General features: G+C 40.5%; 1 non-coding gene across 1 annotated transcript; it reads right to left on the bottom strand.

The window, feature by feature from the left end:
• Positions 1-4,385: 4,385 nt before the first annotated feature.
• Positions 4,386-4,457, bottom strand: Trnac-gca. The gene has a single exon. It is a non-coding gene; the product is annotated as a tRNA-Cys (tRNA).
• Positions 4,458-5,403: the final 946 nt, after the last annotated feature.

The following is a 5,403-nucleotide window of genomic DNA, read 5'->3' as shown; positions in this document are numbered from 1 at the left end:
CTGCATAACAGAACCTGGGGGAAGAGTTCTGTATCTCATTGGGAAAGGTTTCCTCTATGGTGCATGAACTGCTCGACACTTCCAGATTCCACTGTGAGACATTAAGTGGGTCTCATGATCTCTCACACGGAAAAGCAAGAGGGAAGCCCAAAGTGGGAGGGGAGGCATCATAAGGTCAGGGACCATAGTGTTTTGCCTGAGTGAAGTTGGTAGAATGGTAGAACCCATACATATTTGGTTAACCCAGTGGCAGCCCGGATTTAAAAAAAAAAAAAAAAAAACAACCAAAGGCCTCAGAAATAGTCTAGGCCCAAAAGATTGGCGGTGCTACCTAAGACATGCCTAATACATATATTCCAACTTTTGTTTAATCCTTAGGTATACACATAAAACACACATTCACTTATATGGTCATAATTACATTTCTAACAGACAGCAATCTTTTTAAAAGAGTAATGATGATCTAGCCAAATTTTAATTTTCTCCTATATTCTTTGATATATGTTTGAAGTTTTACATAATAAAGATATTTTTAATTTATAGTGCTAAGCCATCAAGTGGGACATTTTAGAAAGGGAAGCAGAGCATTTTTTTTCAAAGTAAAGAATAAATGAATAAATGAGGGCTGGAAAGGCATCTCTGTGGTAGAGTGCTTGCCTCGCAGGCACAAGCCCTGGGTTCCACCCTCAGCACTATGGAAATTAACAACAAACAATGATTTATCTGATAGACAAGAGTATTTCCTAAATAAAAGGTTAAATCTTTTAAGAGGTTGTTTAGAACAGCAGCAATAAGTTGTTTTCTAACTGTGAAAAGTCTAACACATTTTTGTCTTATAATAAAATTAGTCTCCGAGTAATTTTAAAATACATTTTGCTAGCCAGGCATGGTGGCACATACCTGTAATTCCAGCAGCTCGGGAGGCTGAGGCAGGAGGCTCACAAGTTCAAAGCCAGCCTCAGCAAAAAACGAGACACTAAGCAACTCAGTGAGACCCTGTCTCTAAACAAAATACAAAATAGGGCTGGGGATGTGGCTCAGTGGTCGAGTGCCCCTGAGTTCAATTCCCAGTACCAAAATTTTTTGTTGTTGTTTATACAGCTTGAATCACGTATTTATTCATTCATTCAAGTAGCCCTACCAGTTGCTGATGATAAGAAGACTTTGAAAGAGTTGCCACTATCAAGTCAAGTGTGGTGGCATGTGCCTATAGTCCCACTGACTTGAGACTAAGGTAGAAGGACCCCTTGAGCCCAGGAATTCCAGACTAGCTTGGACAACATAGTAAGACCCCCATCTAAAAAAAGAAAAGAATTTCCGGGTACAGTGGCGCAGGCCTGTAATCCCAGTGGCTTAGGAGACTGAGGCAGGAGAATCGCAAATTCAAAGCCAGCCTCAACAAAAGTGAGGCAGTAAGCAACTCAGTGAAACACTGTCTCTAAATAAACTACAAAAAAAAAAAAAATAGGGCTGGGGACGCAGCTCAGTGGTAGAGTGCCCCTGAGTTTAATCCCTGGTACCCAAAAGAAAAAAGAAAAGAACTGTCATTATCTAGGGCCTATATTGAAATGGATAAAATATGTCATGGTAGCAAAACTTAGTACTCACAAAGGGTCCAGATGCTGTCCTAACTTTCTATTACCTCCACTGCAATCAAGTTGGGACCATGTGACCAGCTCTGTCCAATGAACTATGAACAAAGGTGATATGTGTCAATACTGGGCTAAGACAGCTATGAACTGGTGTGACAGCTCCAACTCTCTCCATCCCTGGAATAATGACCTTAGAAGCCCCATTTTCCAGATAGGAAAGCTATAAGAGGGACAAGAACCACCAGATGCATCAGAACTTGCACGAATAAAATATAAATATCTGCTGCATTCAGCTACAGAGATTTCAGGGTTATTGATCCAACAAAACAAAACTTATCCTGATTAATGCACATATCTACAAAAATTGCAGTAAACCATGTGATAACTGATCAAAGGCAGGTAAAATCAATGTGCTATGGAAATAGATAAAATGTGAATTAGCAAAGCTGAAGTTTCCACAAGTACATTCTTCTTATATTTTTAATTGACAAATAAAAGTTTATATATATATATATATATATATATATATATATACTGTTTACAACATGTTTTTAAAAATGGATATATGTGGAATGGCTAAATCAAGCCAATTAAACCTATGTGTTACTCCACTTTGTTAGTCAGCATTTTGGTGTCACCATGAATTATCTGAGATAAACAACTTCAAGGAGGAAAGATTTATTTTGGCTCAATTTCAGAGGTCTCAGTCCGAAGTCAGCCAGCTCCATTGCCTGAGTTGAGGTAGAAAGACCATCATGGGGAAAGAGCATGATGGAGCAAAGCTGCTAAACTCAGGATGGTCAGGAAGCAGAGATTACAGAGAGCAGGGGCTAGAGACAAGAAATACCCTTCCAGACTGTGCCCCCAAATCATGCCCACAATGACACACTTCTCCAACTTGGCCCCCCCTCCTAGTTTCCACCCCCTCTCAGTAAGGCCATCCAATTATGAATCTGTCAATGGATTAATCCACTGATGAGGTTAAAACCCTCGTGATCCAATCACTTCCCAAAATCCCACCTCTGACCACTGCAGCACTGGGGACCAAGTCTTTGACACATGGAGACTTTGAAGAACATTCCAAATTCAATCCATACATACTTGTGTGTGTGTGTGTGTGTGTGTGTGTGTGTGTGTGTGTATGTTTGAAAATCTATTAGCAATTTTCTAGTATATAATACATTGTTACTAATTACAGGTACCAGGTTTACAACAATCTCTTGAACTTATTCCTGTGTAGCTGAAATTTTGTAACCTTTGACCAATATCTCTCCAGTAAGGGCAGCCCCCTCATTCTCTTCTTGGCTTTTAAACACAGATACCTCCAGTGCTAAGTCAATACCCAAGTGGGGGACCAGCTTTCACTATAACGCTTTTCTTCCTCTGGGACCCACTAAGAGCTACAATATTATGGTAATTATTATCTAGGAAATGTGCTAGAGAAGCATGTCAAAACACATTGATACCGAAATCTAAAGATGTCCAGCAAGCGATGTGTCTCATTCCATGTGGCGGGGGCTTGAAGTATAGCCCTGTGGCTGTCACTTTAAGATCTATTTCCTGACATGTCCCAGACACTGGATACTTAAAAGTTTTGCCTTGTAGATCCTTAAATTGTTTCAGTGTTTACCTTCTATTCCTAGGATACAGTGAAAAGGGCACTTCACCCTTGTAATATTTTTCCTAAATATTCATTACCATAGTGCATGCCTGTCATCTCAGAGACTCATGAGGATGTGGCAAGAGGATCACAAGATTGAGGCCAGCCTCAGCAACTTAGCAAGACCCTGACTCAAAAAATTACAATGACTGGGGATGTAGTTCAGAGGTAGAACACCCCTGGTTTCAATCACCAGCAACACACACACACACACACACACAAACACACACACACTCATACACAAACACATAGGTCATAAGTCCTGTTCAATCATGAGAAAATACCAAAAAACCCAAGGGGTAAGGGACAGTCTGCAAAATACTTGACTGGGACATTTCAAAGATGTTAATGTTATAAGAAAGAGATGAAGGGAAGGAGACAAACAGGAAGGAGGGAAGGAAGGAAGGGCTAAAGACTAATAAACTGTCCGAGTTTGCAAAGAACTAAAGACAGATTAAAACTAAATGCAGGACTTGGGGATTTAGCTCAGGGACAGAGCACTTGCTTAGCATGCACAAGGTCCTGAGTTCAGTCCTCGACCCCGAAAAGAAAAAAAAAAAGAACTATATACAACATAATATCCTGGATTGGATCCTAGGACAGGAAAAAAAGAGAAGAAAGGCATTAGCATAAAAATAAATTAGTGAAATCCAAATAAAAATCTGTGGCTTCATTAACAGTATTGCACCAGTGTTTATTTCATAGTTTGAAAGGTTATTGTAACAGGCTAATGCTAGGGGAAGGTGCAGGAAGGCTATCTTTACAACTCCTTGATAAATCTGAAATTTATAACCTTTTCTGGAAAGTATAAAATAGAAGAAGAAAGGGAGATGAAAACGGTCTAATTAAGAAGACTGAATATACAGAAAAGGAGAAACAAAGCTATGCATAAGAAAGTGTGTGTGTGTGTCTGTCTGTATATCTGTCTGTCTGTGGCTGTGTCCAAGCGTATGCTAGAGAAGGGTGAATTTATGTGAGCCAGCAGCTCTACCATGAGGAGACAAATGAGCCTAAGGTTTTGCATGAGCCTTGGAGTAAAAGCCTCCTTACATTTTGGGCCCTAGACACCTAGCTTGCCTTAATTTAGTCCAGGACTTTTAATGAAGCTGCCAAGAGAAGCAAAAGTCTCCTCTAGGGGGCACCTGGATTTGAACCAGGGACCTCTTGATCTGCAGTCAAATGCTCTCCCACTGAGCTATACCCCCATGACAGTGAGGAGCTTCATATAAACATTTATTCCATTTTCGTGACCTACTTACATCACACCTCATAAATACCTTTGTGTCTGAGATTCCTCTAGGACTTCAAATCATCCTCAGTTCTCCTCTAGCCACACCATCTCTTTTTCTCTCAGAGCACACATGCTTTTTTTTTTTTCTCCAGTGCCTAAAGCTCAGTGCTACCTTCTCAGTATGATTTTCTAGCTTTTAATACATACTCCCAACTGCCTATTGATCTCTGGGAAAATCAATGAATGTTTTAAGCATTGAGAGTCACCAGCAAGTCTTGGACAAGGAGGGGACCTTAACTGGGTATCCACAAAGTCCTTCAGAAACTCATGGTTTGCCTCTGAAATTATAGGCAAATATGGTATATGTGCATGTATTTGTATACTATGTATTTGTATGTGTGTGTTTATGTATATTATGGTATTGATGCATGTTTTCATCAGATTTTCAAAGGGGTTTCACCCAAGGTCAACAGACTCATTTTACAGTTAAAATAAAAAACAAACAATAAAACCCCCTTAGATGTTCCAAAAGTCCAAAATTCACTGTACAGATCAACCCCTTATAAATCCCTTCACAATAAACTCCAAGTCTCTTCTGGTTCCTGTTCCCTTGAGTTCCAATCTGAGAACTCTTAACCTTGTGTAGTTCTAAGATGGAGAAAGAAGGTCCAGGAAATTTCTACCACTGTGACAAATTCTCCACGCCAAGACCTGTCAGCCACCGTGGGGCCAGGGGTCAACAGCAGCCTGTGCTGGGGTTCATGCGCTCTCTGAGGACCCAGACAGCTACTCCCAGCTTAACCATCTGATGCCTCCCTCCCTACCTTGATTGGCGACACCACTGTGTATTTGGTCATTGGTCATCGAGGACAAAACACTTGAGGCAACTCTAGGCTCCTCGCATCTCTTTTCCCCAGCCC

Source organism: Marmota marmota, unplaced genomic scaffold (assembly GCF_001458135.2).
Source record: "Marmota marmota marmota unplaced genomic scaffold, marMar, whole genome shotgun sequence".
Classification (NCBI taxonomy): Eukaryota; Metazoa; Chordata; class Mammalia; order Rodentia; family Sciuridae; genus Marmota; species Marmota marmota.
The sequence above is the reverse complement of the archived record's forward strand: the minus strand, read 5'-3'. Positions and strand labels throughout refer to the sequence as shown.